Source organism: Oryx dammah, unplaced genomic scaffold (genome assembly GCF_014754425.2).
Source record: "Oryx dammah isolate SB20612 unplaced genomic scaffold, SCBI_Odam_1.1 HiC_scaffold_25, whole genome shotgun sequence".
NCBI classification, from domain to species: domain Eukaryota; kingdom Metazoa; phylum Chordata; class Mammalia; order Artiodactyla; family Bovidae; genus Oryx; species Oryx dammah.
The window spans coordinates 103,659,886-103,676,608 of record NW_024070209.1 but is presented as its reverse complement, the minus strand read 5'-3'; the positions used below and the strand labels follow the sequence as shown (position 1 = coordinate 103,676,608).

The 16,723-nt window shown below is 60.4% G+C and overlaps 1 long non-coding RNA gene across 1 annotated transcript; it reads left to right on the top strand.

Moving 5' to 3' along the window:
* Positions 1-6,730: 6,730 nt before the first annotated feature.
* Positions 6,731-15,889, top strand: LOC120852221. The gene is made up of 3 exons (XR_005718509.1): positions 6,731-7,038; positions 15,231-15,394; positions 15,514-15,889. It is a non-coding gene; the product is annotated as an uncharacterized LOC120852221 (long non-coding RNA).
* Positions 15,890-16,723: the final 834 nt, after the last annotated feature.

The window sequence follows — 16,723 nt, the reverse complement described above, 5'->3', positions numbered from 1 at the left end:
CCCCAGGGCCCACCACAGGGGCAGGGACAGACAGACATTGAGAGCAGGCTGTGAAGAGCCCACCGAGATAAGCAACAAGTGGATCCCAGATGCTGGGAAGAGGGTGTCCACCCTGGCCCAAGAGTGACCATCACCTAGGGCCCTGCCAGTTTCCAGGGCCTGGGAGGCCCTCATGCAGGGGCAGGGCCACGTGGGGGGCAGGGCCGCACAGGCCCTCAGCACCTCGCAGTGGGCTGGCCAGTTCTCAACCCCACCGCTAAGACTGATGGGAACGGCAGTCAGAGGCCTCAGCGGGCCTCGTGCAGGGCCCAGGCCCCGGAAAGCAGGGCCTCTGGAGGATTTTCCGCCGTCCCGGGGCCTCTGGAGGCCGGATCAAGGTGGCATTCACATGTGTGGACCCAGCACGTGGCTCGCTAAGCGCTGCCCGACCTCAGCCCTGGACGCCTCGGGGACCCTTGGGCCCAGACTCCAGCTCCACCTGGGTACGCTGAGCCCCAGGTTCCCCACGACCTTGGCCTGAGCCCCTCGACCTGCCTCTGTCCCCCGCCCAGGGCCACACCCAGAGAGACCAGGCTGCAGTGTAGGAGCCCACAGGGGCGGTCCCGGAGTGGACGGGAGCTGGGCAGTGAGCCCCGACCAGGCGCCCTAGAGGTGAGCGGCGGCTGGGACAGGGCAGGGCCTCTCAGGACGGGCGCTCTGGGCAGGAGCCCGCCGAGCCGGGCGAGGAGGGGGACACACAGTCCGCTGGGTGGGGGAGGCAGACACCCCCTCGGGGGTCACGCCCAGGGCAGAGGCGTAGGCGGTGGGCCTCGGGCACCGAGGTGCTAAAGGAGGTGAGGGGTGCGGCCCAGCCAGGTCCCGGGGGCCTCCGTGCATCCTCAGAGGGCGGGGGCCAGAAAAGGAGGCCCTGAGGTCGGATCTGCGGGCCGCAGGGGAAGGACAGGAGGGACGGCCAAGGGCGAGTGACCGCCAGAGCCGACGGGTCCTCAGGGCAGGGCTGGGGCCGAGCGGTCAGCCTTCAGGGGACCCTTCCTCCTTGACACTCGTTTTGGGGGTCACCAGGGTCACTGGGCAGAGGGGATGGAGCCCTCCCGCCCTGGACAGGACCTCCGCTCCGCAAGAGGCCCGGGGGTGGGGAAGGGTCCCCACGGGTCCTGCTTTTCCAGTTCTCTACAGGCCCCAAAGGGATCCGCGGGGGACCTGGAGGGAGGGAGCTCTGACCCCCGGGGGCTGCCTCTGGCCAGGAAGTACGCCTGCTGCAGAACCGCTGCTCCTCCCGCTGGTCCTGGAGCTGCAGACGTGGGCGCTTCGGCCTGTCACCTGCGGGTGGGCTGTGCTCTCCCGTGTCCTCTACCTACGAGGAGGAAGCCCGCCGGCCTCGCCAGCGAGGCCTCGCTGGAGTCTTGAGTCGAGCCTCCTCTGAGTGCCTGCCCCCACCCTGGGCCCCACTGGGCAGCCGCTGCCCCTCCAGGGAGGAAACCAAGGTGCAGGAAGCACCCCCCTCTGGCCCCACATCCCAGCCCCGAGGGCCCGGGCTCCCCACACTGACACCGTGCAGTCCCCACGCCCCAGCTCGGAGGAGCAGCCAGTGGGTTCGGGTGGGTGCCGGCCTTCCATAGACATCGGCCCCTCGCTCAGAGGTCCTGCCCTCCCTCCAGGACCGACACTGACCGGGGCCCCTGGAGCTGGGCACCCTGCTCCCGGGACGGGCCAGAGCCACACCACACTCCAGGGGACGGGGCAGGGGGCGCCTGGACAGCCGGACTGTCCGGCAGAAGAGAGCAGAGCCTCGGCGCCCATCCCGGGGGGCAGAGGGTGCTGGGAGTGTCCCCAGACCCTCCGGCCCCTACCTGGCACCCACCAAAGCCACTACCTTTCCGGGGGGCCACGGGGCAATTTTTAAAGAGACAACCATCCTGCAAACCACGGAGAGCAGAGTGAGGTCCCGGAGCCGGGGCAGGGCATGGAGAAGGCAGCCTGGCGGGCGTCTGGGCCTCACGTGCCTGGCCTCACAGCATGGGCTAAGGCGCTAAGGACATGCCGCACTGTGGCAGGGTGCCCTCTTACGTAAGCAACCCTGGCAGAACCTGGTCCCTTCCTACCTGCACGGGGCGAGGGCCCTGGGAAAGGAGGAGGCATAGGTGGGTGAAGAGGCAGACGAAGGCCATCTGGGCAGGCAGAGCCCTGGGTCCCCTGGCACGAGGCAGGGTGGACCAGGGTGAGGGACGCAGATGCTCAGACGGGTGGGCATCGTCGGAGGCCTCGCTGTAAACGAGCCTCCAGGGCGGGGCCAGAAGCCTGCCTGCCTGTGGCCGTAGGGGCGGACATGGCCTCCTGACGGCCTGCGGTCCGGCAGTCCCTGAGGCACCCCCCAGGTGGGCCAGAGCTGCACGGCGCAGGGATCGTCTGCAGGCCCAGGGCCCCCCTCCCCGGGCAGGGCCTTGGCACACCCAGGCTCTGAGGATTCGGGGCCCCAAGGACCTTCTGATTCAACTGCAGTAGGCCCTGACCCTTCCGACTTGGAGCTCCACATTGCTCTGGGGCTGAGGCTGGACTCCCAGGCTGCTCCCTGCTGAAACACAGACTCAAAAACGGGGCCCTGGGCCACGGCCCCTCACAGCCGCTGGGAGCAGTGCCCCAGAAGGAAAGCTCCCACATCTTGTCCCAGACCACCTTTCCCTCCAGGCCTAGACTTCTGCACACAGTCTTAAAAACTTCTCTCTCTCTTTTATTATATTGAACACTTTTCGCCCGTATTTTCTTCTTGGTAGCTTGCGTATCTTCTTTGTGAAGCGTCTGCTCAAACTTTTTGCCCACTTTGTTGCACGATGTTTTGCGTGTTTTTATTATGGAATTGTAGGGTATCTTCCTAGATTCTGGATAGTAATTCTCTGTCAGATCCACCTTTTGTAACTATTGCCTCCATACCTAATGAGCAAAAGTTTAAATTCTGATGAGATCTAATTCAACTTTTTTTTATCTTTTCAGTTCAGTTCAGTCGCTCAGTTGTATCTGACTCTTTGTGACCCCATGGACAGCAGCATGATACACCTTCCTGTCCATCACCAACTCCCGGAGTTTACCAAAACTCATGTCCATCGAGTCTGTGATACCATCCAACCATCTCATCCTCTGTTGTCCCCTTCTCCTCCTGCCTTCAATCTTTCCCAGCATCAGGGTCTTTTCCAATGAGTCAGTTCTTCCCATCAGGTGGCCAAAGTATTGGAGTTTCAGCCTCAGCATCAGTCCTTCCAATGAACACCCAGGACTAATTTCCTTTAGGATGGACTGGTTGGATCTCTTTCGAGTCCAAGGGACTCTCAAGAGTCTCCTTCAACAGCACAGTTTAAAAGCATCAATTCTGTGGGACTCGGCTTCCTTCACAGTCCCATTCTCTACTGGAAAAACCATAGCTTTGACTAGACGGACCTTTGTTGGCAAGGTAATGTCTCTACTTTTTAATAGGCAGTCTAGGTTGATCACGGATTTTCTTCCAAGGAGCAAATGTCTTCTAATTTCATGGCTGCAGTCACCATCTTCAGTGATTTTGGAGCCCAAGAAAATAAAGTCTGTCACTGTTTCCACTGTTTCCCCATCTATTTGCCATGAACTGATGGGATGGAATGCCATGATCTTAGTTTTCTGAATGTTGAGTTTTAAGCCAGCTTTTTCACTCTCCTCTTTCACTTTCATCAAGAAGATCTTTAGTTCCTCTTCACTTTCTGCCGTAAAGGTGGTGCCATCTGCATATCTGAGGTTATTGATATTTCTCCCAGCAATCTTGATTCCAGCTTGCGCTTCTTCCAGTCCAGCGTTTCTCATGATGTACTCTGCATAGACGTTAAATAAACAGGGTGACAATATACAGCCTTGACGTACTCCCCAGTCTGTTGTTGTTCTGTGTCCAGTTCTAACTGTTTCTTCCTGACCTGCATACAGATTTCTCAAGAGGCAGGTCAGGTGGTCTGGTATTCCCATCTCTTTCAGAATTTTCCACAGTTGTTGTGATCCAAACAGTCAAAGGCGTTGGCATAGTCAATAAAGCAGAAATAGATGTTTTTCTGGAACTCTCATGCTTTTTCAATGATCCAACGGATGTTGGCAATTTGATCACTGGTTCCTCTGCCTTTTCTATATCCAGCTTGAACATCTGGAAGTTCACAGTTCACGTATTGCTGAAGCCTGGCTTGGAGAATTTTGAGCATTATTTTACTAGCGTGTGAGATGAGTGCAATTGTGCGGTAGTTTGAGCATTCTTTGGCATTGCCTTTCTTTGGGATTGGAATGAAAACTGACCTTTTCCAGTCCTGTGGCCACTGCTGAGTTTTCCTAATTTGCTGGCATATTGAGTGCAGCACTTTCACAGCATCATCTTTCAGGATTTGAAACAGCTCAACTGGAATTCCATCACCTCCACTAACTTTGTTTGTATTGATGCTTCCTAAGGCCCACTTGACTTCACATTCCAGGATGTCTGGCTCTAGGAGAGTGATCACACCATCGTGATTATCCGGGTCATGAAGATCTTTTTTGTACAGTTCTTCCGTGTATTCTTGCCACCTCTTCTTAATATCTTCTGCTTCTGTTAGGTCCAGACCATTTCTGTCCTTTATCGAGCCCATCTTTGCATGAAATGTTCCCTTGGTATCTCTAATTTTCTTGAAGAGATCTCTAGTCTTTCCCATTCTGTTGTTTTCCTCTATTTCTTTGTATTGATCACTGAGGAAGGCTTTCTTATCTCTCGTTGATATTCTTTGGAACTCTGCATTCAAATAGGTATATTTTTCCTTTTCTCCTTTGCCTTTAGCTTCTCTTCTTTTCTCAGCTATTAGTAAGGCCTCCTCAGACAACCATTTTACCTTTTTCCATTTCTTTTTCTTGGGGATGGTCTTGATCCCTGCCTCCTGTACACTGTCAAGAACTTCCATCCATAGTTCATCGGGCACTCTATCTATCAGATCTAGTCCTTTAAATCTATTTCTCACTTCCACTGTATAATCATAAGGGATTTGATTTAGGTCATACCTGAATGGTCTAGCGGTTTTCCCTCCTTTCTTCAATTTCAGTCTGAATTTGGCGATAAGGAGTTCATGATCTGAGCCACAGTCAGCTCCCGGTCTTGTTTTTACTGACTGTATAGAGCTTCTCCATCTTTGGCTGCAAAGAATATAAAATAATCATGGAAGAATTTTGTACGTTATGCTTATTGTTCTTTGTGACCTCTGTCGTCTCTCTCTCCCGCTTGCTTCCTTTCTTGCCTCCCTGCCGTCAAATTATACTCTCTTCTGCATTCCCTTTAACAGCATCATAGGTAAACGGCTTCTCTCTTGATCAGGAGGGCTGTCTTCCGTCCTAATTCCCTTTTGCCCTGGCTGCCAGGAAGCTCAGCACTGTAGTCCGGGCCAAGCACACAATCACGCTGCTGGCTACCTCTGGACCCCACCCTTCAGGGCCAGCTTGGCCTTCTCCTGTCCGGCCTGTCTTCCCTGACATGTGTGTGTCCCCGGCAGACCTCCTCAGCCCTTAGAACAGGGAGGCGGACTCAGGCTTCATTTGTTTAAACATGCACACAAAGGAGCTATGTCCACCAGGGAGGCTGACGTCCAAAAGGGCCCCACACGAGCTCAGGCGGGCATGGGTCCTGGGAAAGGCGGTCTGGGTGTCGGATGTCAAAGAGGTCTGGTGAGAAAACGAAGACAAAGGACCGTCTTTCAATTACCAACAGCCAAGTGGGGGGTGGGCCGTGGAGAGCTGGTCCCCAGGGATCCCCTCTACAGGACGGCTCTGCTTTCCTTTCCAACTGGGACCCCCAGCATCCAGGACCCCCAGCCCTGTGGGTTCCAGAAACTCCTCTGCAGCCATCTGGAGGGCGGGTCCTGGGGACAGTGCCTGGCCCCGGGTCACAGTGGGGGCGACAGCTGCCCTCAGCCCCCAGAGGGGAACAGAGAAGAGAGTCTCACTGCCCCATTGTCACAACCGTGTTTCAGGGAGCGGCCAAGCAGCAAAAAAACACGAAGTGTTAGTTGCTCAGTCACGTCCGACTCTGCGACCCCACAGACTGTGGCCAGCCAGGCTCCTCTGTCCATGGGATTCTCCAGGCAAGAATACTGGAGTGGGTTGCATGCCTTCCTCCAGGGGATCTTCCCACCCCAGGGACTGAACCTGGGTCTCCAGCATTGCCGGCAGATTCTTCAGGAACACCCCCTCCCAGGGAGGGATCCTTCCCAAATTCGGTTACAATGTAACGGTAAGGAACTGGGCGCTGTTCCGCCAGGGGCAGGATCCCCGGCCCCCGTGCTGGTTCCCAGTCCCAGGGTTTTAACGCCCTGTCTCACCAGCCCCGGCATTTGGGGCCAGCAGCCCGGGGTCCGAGTGGGCACCGTCTGGCATGGAGGGGGAGGCCAGCTGGCCCTTTAAGAAGAGGGGGCTGCTCCTGGCACAGCACACAGCTGGCCCCGCCAGAGACGGGCACGTTCCTGGTCCTTCTGGAAGGCTGAGTTGGAAAGGAGACAAAATGTTCTTGCACAGCTCAGTAAACAAGCCTAAAGTGTTTTGAAAGCCTCTGCCGGCATAAAGGACTGTGAAGTAAATGCAAGAATTGCAAAAGAAGGGCCAGCTGCTGGGGGTGGGGTGGGGGGGGGGGCAGTGGGGAATGTGGACGGGAGGAGGGCCTCCGCGCAGCCCACCGCCCGCTCAGGACGCCCTGTGGGGCCGGTCCCCGTGCGAGCCCGTGCTCCGGGCCACGGCCTGCGTGTGCAGACGCGGGGGCCGCGTGGAGGCCTCACCGGGAGGATGCGTGTCTATACACAGCTCTGGGAAGGAACACAGAGTGTGCCAACGCCTGTGGGTGTTCTGTGCCCATGGGCGTGCCCCCGTGTCTGTGCGTGTGGCTCGCCTGCGGCACACAGCAGCTCCCGACCCACCCCACCCCTTCCCGAGGAACCCAGCTGGAGCAGACCCAGGTTAGCGCCACCCTCGGAAGGAAGCAGGGAGCCCGGCTCCCTGGGCAGCTAATTAAGGGAGACATGGCATCTGAAGGTGAGACACGGGCGGGAGGCAAGCCTGGCGGGAAAGCATGCTCCAGGGCCCGGACCGGCTCACCCGCTAGTCTCTCGGCTCCTCTGGGAGCGTTTTACGCACTAATGATGGTGCTGAGCGCCTAGAAGCTCCCAAGGGGCGCCCCCGGGTGCTGGGGATGCGTGGCCTCAGACGCCAAAGGCTGACTTTCCTGGCAAAGAGCAGGACCCTGCCCAGCTCAGCCCCTCCCCACTCGATCCACCTGGGGCTCAGTCTTCTCATCAGTAAAATGGGCAGAACACCACCTCCATCCCAAGACAGAGACGAGAGCCCGAGTAGGGGCGAGTCGCCTGCAGCAGAGAAACCTGCCCCCACCCCTCCCCACCCCTGCCCTCTCCCACCTCTGCACCGTGGACAGGAGGAAAGCGGCCAGGTGGGGCCCTGGCCTTGGAGTTCCCTGGGACCATCAGCTTCACCCTGGGGAGGAATCACCCCACACACACCACCAAGTCCATCATCCTCCCCGCTCAGGAGCCTCGAGGGCTGGCTGTTGGCCCGACTCAGGACTGGGCCCTGGAGGGACGGCACCCCACTCGGGCTGGCTGGCCCCGGACAAGCACACACCAGGGCAATGCACGTACTGCAGGGCCGGGGCAACACGGTGGCCTTGGGGCTGTGGCAGGGCCTTGGGGAGGACAGCGAGGCTTCTGGAGGCCTGAGGACCAGGGAGCGGGTAGGGGGAGCCAGGGAAAAGGCAGGTAGACCCGGAGAACAGGCTGGAACTGCAGGCAGCGCACAGTAGGTGCTCAGCGACTGTCTGCTGGCTGACTGAGTACACCGTGTGAGGCAGGAGGGAGCAGAAACCCCGGCATGCGGGTCCCTCTAAGTCGTGGGGCCTGTGCGCCTGGCCCCATAGCTCAGTCCCTCCTTGCCCAAGAGACTGGGGCTCCCAGGCTCGGTGCCTGGTGAGGGGGTCCCCCCGCCGCTTGCTTGTGTGTCTCAGAGGGTTGCGACAGCCTCCCAAGGCGCAGGGCTCCCCGCCAGCAGCCTCTCTGTCCTCGCCGCGGCAGCCAGGCAGCACGGGAGCAGCCAAGGCCCTGAATTCCTGCCCGCACCCCCAGGGCGGCCCCGGGGGTCGGGGAGCATCCTCCAGCCTGGCTGCAGCGGGCAGAGTCCCGGCCAGGAGGCCCATCTGGGAACTGGGCAGCAGGGAGGGGCCGCGGGGGCTGCCAGCCAATGCCAGCGCCGCCAGGCCCTCCACCCCTCGGCTGGCGGGGGACTCCCCGGCCGGCTGGGCCTCCGGCACCTGCGAGCCAAGCCGCTCTGCAACAGCAGGCCAAATGAAGCCACTTTCTCAAATGCCTGGGAGAGAGAGGGGGACACCGGCGTTCTGCTCCCCCCGCCCGGCCCGGGGAAGCTGGGACAGCAGAGGGCGTGGGGGCGGGGGGCACACCCTGAGCTGCCCCCAGTGCTCGGCCCCGGGGCACACGTGCGATGGGCCACATGTCCAGGACCCCTCTGTAGGCCCTGCGCTGGTCCCGGCATGAGCGGCCCACTGACGCTCCGTGTGTGCCCCACGTGTCAGGAAAAGGACGGAGCCACGACGTGTCGTCCCAGCCGGAGGGCTGAGGCAAAGCCAGGGTGAGGGAGGAGCTGTGACGCGGCCATGCTGGCCTCTCAGGGACCATGCCCCGGACCGTGGCAGCCTTCCTCCCAGGCTGACTGCTCCCCCAGGGGCCAGGCTGGGCCTCCCAGAGTGTCCATACGGGACCTACTGTCACGGTCCTGGAGGCCACAGACACCGGGTAGGGGGCGGCCTCACATCCCCTGAGGAGGCTGTGGAAGGCCACCTAATGTGTCCAAGGCCACGTGGTAAGTGGATGGACAGAGGGACGCGAGCCCAGGTCTGCCCCTGCCCCCAAAGACTGAATGGCTGGGTCACAGGCCCGACAGTCGGGGCCATGATCCCCCAACTGGGGTGGTCAGTCACTCCGCCCAGGGGAGGGGCGTGGGCACCCCCTAGCCAGCAGCTCCAGGCCTTCCCTCCCAGCTGACACCTAGCATACCTGCCCCTCCACCCTCGGGGTCCAGAAGGGCGTGTCAGCGTTCACCAGGGGGGCTTGGCGGGGCCCTGCCGTGCACACTTTTGAGGAACAGGGCCTGCCCAGCACAGGACTTGGGGGGCCCGGGAGATGCTGACTGGGGCTGAACAACCTGCAGTGGATGTAGGGTTTGACCTGAAGCCGGGTGGCATCACCGACTCAATGGGCATGGGGTGGGTGGACTCCGGGAGTTGGTGATGGACAGGGAGGCCTGGCGTGCTGTGGTCCATGGGGTCGCAAAGAATCAGACATGACAGCGACTGAACTGAACTGACCTGGGTGCCCGAGACCTCCGGGGACCCCATTAACACCTCACGGAGCCCGTGTTCCTGGAACAGCTTCCAGAAGCCTTGGGGCAGCTGGGCGTGTTCCCTGCCCCCAAGGGAACACAGAGCTTCATCTTCTGGGGCAGGGGGTCCTTGAGGGTTTGAGGACAACTCCATAAGACAAAGCCACCAAGTCAAACAGCCACTTCGGCTAAAGGGCAGGGAGAGCCCAAGTCCTCACCCTCACCCTCCCTGCTGGGCATTTCTCACTGGGTTCATCGGGCATTTCTCACTGGGTTCAGCGGACATCTGAGAGCCCAGGGTCCCACCTCCATCCCTCCCACCTGCAGCCCTCACGCTTCTTTCTGGCATCACCTCCCCAAAATACGCTGCCGGCGGTCCACTCCCTCGCCACACAACCCTCCTTGGCTCCCTGTTACCCCCACACGAATGTTCTCGTGGCTCCAGTGCCAGACTCCTTCCCAGCTCAGCTCCCCACACTGAGGTCACACCTCCTCCTCCTCCTGGACCTTCCTCCCGGGGGCCCTTGGGATGTCTAGTTTTGCCAGGAGGCACCTCCTGGTCTGCCCCACTCGCCTCTTCGCAGAGGCCCAACCACAGTGCCCGGCCCCTCCCAGCTCTGCATTCAAGCTGGTCTGGAAAGCTCATTCATACTCGAGTGGGATGACCTAAAAGTGCCTTCGGGGTGAATTTGCTCTGGAAACACACTGCTGTTTATCTGGAGCTCCTAGAAGTCATCCTTGAGCCAAAGGCCCGGAAGTTTAGGTTTCAACTTGGGGGGCACTCTTATGCCCCCCTCGTTTCCAAGGCCCACAGTGGCCAGCGCCTCACTGGGCCCCTCCTGGAGCTGGCAGCAGGGCTGGATCAGGCTGGCAGGAGTCTGGCTTGCACTCCAGACAAACCCCACCCCCTTCATTCCCAACCCGAGGTTTAGGGCCCTCTGATCCCTGACATGCCCCTGGGTCGTGGGACGCCAGGAACCAGAGAGGGGTCCCACAGGAAGGGTCTGGTGGGGAGTGGATCTCAGGCCCCACCACCAGCAGGCGGGGGAGGCTGCAGGCCCCGAATTCCAGGCTAATTGGCGTCTGGCAAAGCACACTCCTCGACCCCGGCCTGCTTTCCTGCCAGGTCTGCACGCTGACCACGCCCCCCACCCCGACAGCCCCCCAAACCCAACTGCCTGGGCCGCCCCAGGAAGCCTCTGACCGGGCTCTCTCCCAGCCGGCAGGCACCACAGCGGCTGGGCTGCGGGCCTGGGAGATGTGTCTCCCTGACCTCGGGGCCAGAGCATTGCAGCGAAGCCAGCTGGAGACGGAGGCGGGCTCCAGAGGCGTGCAGGGGAGATTAGAGGCAGCTCGTAAACACCGATAGGAGGCCGAGTCTGCGCTGACCCAGATGTGGGGACAGGAAGCCCAGCTCCGGGCAGAGCTCTCCCCCGGGAATTGCCCAACTGGACCGTGGCAAGGGGCTAGGATTCCAGGGCCAGCCCTGCAGACGGCCACCTGGGCCGGGCCTCCCGGCTGCCCTGAGCACCGCGGGTGCGGGGACAGCGGCTGCCCGGCACGGGGAAAGGCCAGCGTCCCTGGGCCCCACGCCCTGCAGTCTGTGGCTGGGGCGATGGGCAGGAGTCAGGCCTCTGGGGCAGCAGCAGCTCAGGGCTGACCATTCTCACCCCAGGACAGTCCAAGATGCCCCCCACCTGCCCCCAGGAAACACGGAAGACCCAGGCCCACGCCTGACGACCATGGGCCCTGGGTGCAGCTCCACAGCCCTGGCCCCGTGGGGCTCCCCAACCCACTCTCGCCCCTCTACAGCCCTGCTGTCTTCCATCATGTGGACCTCGGGGCAGGGGGTGGAGGCAGGTGCCCGCGCGGCCCACAGAAGCGGTCTTAAACTTGCCCCAGCACGTGCCGTCTGGCCTGGGGAGGGCCCTCTGGGCTCACGAGGACTCTGGAGGCCACGCGCCCCGGCCTCACCTGCCCATCACACAGGGCAGCCTGCCCCTATCCACCCAGCCCTGCCTCACCTCCCCGGACGGGGGCAAAGCAACCCCATTCTTCTACAGGCGTTTACCAAATCCCTCCTTTTGTTCTGCAGAATTTACTTTCTTTTTTGGTCCAGCCACGGTCTCCGAGCACTTTACAATAGGTGCGAGGCCAGAAAGCAGAGGTTCCCGCCCCACCCTACGGGTGAGGAAGTGGGGAAGGGTCCAGCCAGGACCACGGAGCCCCGGGTTCAAGCCCTTCCTCCTCCCTCCTCCTCCTTCCAAGCGGCACCCTTCCCATCAACCCAGTAGGGCAGCCCCTCGGGCCTCGCACCTCCTCTGAGCAGCCCAGCCCAGGGTGGCCCAGCCCCAGCCGGAGAAGACTGGACACAGGCCCACAGCCCTGCGGGAGGACGGAGGGCCGGGAGCCCCGCAGTGACGGTGCCTCCTGGCCCCCGTCCCTTTTGAGGTCAGGGTCCCGCCTGGATCCACGGGCACCGGCCGGGTAGCAGTGGCTCCTTTCACACAGCCCTCTGGCTGAGGGGTCAACCCCAGAGGAGGCACCTCCACAGCCAAGGAGCCCCCAGTTCCCCACCATTGAGAGGCGTAGCTCCCACCCACAGTGGGGCCTGGTGCTTGGGCTCCCTGCTGGGTTCTTGGTAGGAACCCCCAGGAAATGCTGGCCTCTGAGCCCACCTCCCAGCTCAAGCTACCGCTTGATCACAGACGCCCAGGCAGGAAGCAGAACCTTCTGGAATGCTCAGAGGTGACGGGCCTGGCTGAGAGTCCCACTCCCCAGCCAAGGCCATGCTCAACGATGGGTCTAGGACCACCGGCTGGCCCGTCCCCAGCAGGACCCGTGTAATCCACCCAGAGCAACGCGGCTAGTTAAAAGTTTTATTGATTGAACACAATTGAGTGTTAGCAGTGAAAGTTCTCCTGATGTAACCCACTTTTTCTTAATGGGTAATCTCAGACACTCAAGTTTGTATGTTAAAGGAGCTTTAGGACAATTTAATAGCTCATAAAATTTTATGGTCCCAGTTGAAATCAGAGTGATAACTCTGGCCTGCACAGAGATAGTTTGCTAAACGTCTCTCATCTATTTCTTCCCCTGTTTATTGGAAAGCTAACATCTGCTCCACTATGGGCGGAAAGAAAGGGGAAGGGAAATAACGATCTATTTTTCTAGAAGGGAGGTGAGAGATTTGGGCCCTCCTGGCAGCATCCTATGTTCCAAACACACAATTTTCCTTTAAGTCAAAAAGAGGTTCAAGAAACCAGCTGACCTGCGGTTCACAGAAGGAACGCCCCTGCAGGCACAGGGACCCCTGGGCGGCCGCGGAGCACCAGAAGTCTATCCAGGACACGGCCGTGTCCCAGGGCCCCAACCCGGGGAGCCCATTAAGAGGCACTGCCTGCTAGCTGATAAAGCGCCCACGGTGCACAGGTCCAGGGGGGCCCACAAAGGCCAAGGACAAGAGTTCACCGCCTGCGAGGAGCTTCCCTCCAGCAGGTGAAACTCTAAACGGGCTCTGCACCCAGGCGGCCCTGCCCAAGACTTCTGGGAGGCGGCGGAGGTGGGACCGGGGCTCCAGGGACGAGCAGGGGCCAGAAGCGGGGTCCAAAGGACAGGAGAGCCTGAAGCCCCAGCTGCAGCCCCGGGCAGCGTCGCCCAACCTCAGGGAGCCTCAGCTTCCCTGTCTTTCCAGTGGGAATCACAGTGTTGACCCCTACCTCTCAGGGTCCGTGTTGGGCTAATATTAAGTGAAGCATGTGGAATGCAGCCAGAACTGGGGCTTCAGACACATCACCACCAACAAGGAAGTTCGGGGAAAACAATGTGGATGAACGTCAAAGACCAGCTCCCAGGCGAGAGGAGCAGGCGTGAACAGCCACGTGTGGCCGGGCAGTGTCCGGCATAAGGGACCCCTCGAGACAGAAACCTGACCGGGGGTTGCCAGGGCTGGGGGCGCGGTTCCCTCTGGGGTGATGACAAGGTCCTGGAACCAGATAGAAGGCTGGGAGCACAACGCGGTGAACGGGCCGAACGCCGCCGCAAGGCCCACTGGTAGTGGCTCACTTTATGGTATGTGAATTTCACCCCGACAGAAACTGCTCTTCAAGAAAGGAATGTGTGTTGACACACGACGTGTGGAAAGATCGCCGGGCCGGACCCCAGACACGCTACCCCCTGGGGAAGACACGCTCCTTCAGCCTGTGAAGGCGGAGCTGCCGCGACTCCCGCACCACCTCCGCTCCGGCCCTGGGAACTTGCAGCCCAGCCGGCAGTGCCCGGCGGAGCCTAGACTCAGCAGGCACTGGAGAGGGTGCCCGTCAGCTGCCCCAGGAAGGGCGCTGGAGAGGCCTGCGTCCGGGACTGCTGGAGGGCTACTGTCCATGAAAGGCATGATTTATGGGGGCTCATTAGAGAGAGAGAAGCACTCGCTTTCGGGCACACTTGCTGCACCCGCTGGGGAGCCCCTGCCCTGGGGGCCACAGGCAGTGGGAACCCCCTGCCTCACCTGCCCCAGCCCCTGGGGGCGCTCTGCGCCTCTGCCCACCCCCCAGTCAAGCCCCGATCCTGGCTCCTCTGATCCACCGAGAGGGGACAGGGAGCTGGGGCTGGGCCCCTACCAGCCCGCAGGCACCTTGGACACAGTGTGAGCCCACCTGCCTGGGGAGAAGGCCGCCCTGCCCGCACCCACGGAGGAAGCACAGGCCGCAGCGGCTGACACAGAGGCGGTGCTGGGCTTCCCCGCAGGGGCCCTCTCCCCGGACCGCCTCCTGGGCTTCTGGCCACCAGCATAAAGGATGAAAAGAGGCCGCGTGCCTCCTGGCACAGGGGAGCATCCGTGTGGGGGGAGGGGCAACGCTGTCACTCAGAACACAGGTGCCCGAGGACCACGTGGGCACCCAGCCAGGTGAGGCACGGCCTGACTAACCGCACTGCCCAGTGGGACCCCAGGGCTCAGGAAGGCCGTGAGCTGCAGGTGCCCAGGTCTGGCCAGACCAGGCTGGGGGTCGCCCAGGATCTGCGATATCACTTGACCAGCAATACACATACCTACCAAGGAACCTACAAAATCTTCAAATTCACAAGCGCTCTGACGGGTCCGTGACCCCGCAAAGCAAGCAAGCGTCACGGAAAAGTGCTTATGATCCCTCCCAGCCCGTAATAACCTGCACAGGAGGAGAAGAGAGATTTGCTGAGCGCCTGGCTTTTCTTGGGGTGGGCTTGCCATTTTCTCCAAGAAGTGGGTTCCCTCAAATCCGGATGCCCAAGACCCTGAGACCAGGCTGCCGAAGCACGGGGCTGGATGGCCCAGCTTGGGCACCACACCCCGGGGGTCCCTTCCCCTAGTTCTGGTGCCAGGCTCAAGTGCCGGGACGCACCCCACCGGTCAGGCCTGTGGTGACCTTACGCACGGCTCTGGCAGCAGCAGCGGCCCGCTGTCCACTCTGCCTTCCCGGTCCAGAGCCTGCAGGCTCCATCCCATCCCTGGCTCACCTCCTTGAGACGGTCCCACCTGAAGAAACCCCCCCGACCCTGGCCACAGGGGCGTCCCCCCGAGGCCCACTCTCAGAGCCCCCAGCAGCTCTCTGGTCTCTCCGTTCCATGCTCCATCCGCATGTGTCCCCTGCCCCAGCCTCTGTGGGGCCTGACGCCTTCCCCACTGTGTCTGCCAAGCGCCGAGCCCCGAGGGAGGTAAATGTTGAATGGGGACTGGATCCCGAAACAGCAAGCGCTTGAGATGCAGACGCCTGAGTTCGAACCCCAGCCCGGCTGCTGTGTTGCCACCTTAGTTGAGCAGGTCATTTCGTCCTTCTTGTCCATAGACGGACAGTGAGACAGCAAGACGCACGGACAATCACTCTGCCTGCTGCAAATCTCAAGAACGAAAGGATTGTTTTAGGAGGTCTGGAGAGCAGCCCCACCCCGAAGAGAGGAGCGGCAGCTAACTCCTCCGATGTGTCGACAGGAGTGCCTCGTGGGCACCGAAGTAATCAAATCACAGGAGGAGCGGGGCGCGAGGGGGGGATAATTGAATATCAGAGAGGAAGCGAGTCTCGGGCTAGCCATCCCACGGCTCATTCTCGTTATCTGTGTTTTCTAAAAAAGCCCCCAGTGAGACAATTCTATTCTTTCATGACTTCTAAAATAATGTCGAAACATCCTATAGCCATTATCATAACAACTGCACTTATTGAATACCTACTATGTGCCGTGAAGCTCTCAAGGTGGGTCTTAGTCTCCCACTTTGCAGCCGCGAAAACCCCGGCCGTGCGGGCCCAGCAGTGAGACAAGGCTGGGGTCAGACCCCAGGTGGGCCTGGGCGGGAGCCGGCCGCCCCCCTGCCCCACCACCGGAAAGCCCCCACCCCATTTGCAGGCGTCCACGCAGCCCTTCCCCATCAGGCTTAGGCCTTGCCCTGCTTTTTATTTCCAAGTCTGGTTACCACAGATGCAAAATGAAAAATGAGCCAATAAGCCGGTGACTCTGAGCCAGTCGGTGCGAAATGCAATCACCACGGGGAGGACAGGGCGGTGGGTCCAGCCAGACAGATCACGCGGGCGGCGCAGGGAGAAGCTGCCCTCTCGGGCTCCCAGAGACAGCAGCAGGAGCACAGAGACGGCTCGCTCTGAGGGTCAGAAGGGCCCCGGCCGGGGCAGGAGGGACCCCGGCTCTGGCTGGGACGGCCTGGAGCGAGGCTGTGCTCTTCCGCCCCTTGGCTGCCAGTCTGGACTCCAAGAACACACACACGTGCAGAGTTCCAGCCCAGGTGAGGACGCCCAGATGTTAGGGCTGCAGGTGCAGCAACCGGGCATAATCCCGCTCAGCCTGAATGACAGATTTCCAACAGCGGGCCACACGGGAGGCCTCGGCACTGGGGGCTGGAGACTCTAGACTCTTCTTTAAACTGAAGCACAGCTGCTTGACAGTGTTGTGTTCATTTCATGTACACAGCAGAGGGATTCAGTTACACACACACACACAGTCACACACACAGTCACACACACACAGACACAGTCACACACACACAGACACACACACACTCATACTTGCACACACACAGACACACACTTGCACACACAGACACACACACTCAAAGACACACACTCATACACACAGACACACTCACACACTCACTCACACACACACAGACACACACACTCACTCACTCACACAGAGACACACACACAGTCACACACACTCACACACACACTCATACTTGCGCACACACACACACACATACTTGCACACACACAGACACACACTTGCACACACACAGACACACACACTCAAAGACACACTCATACACACAGACACA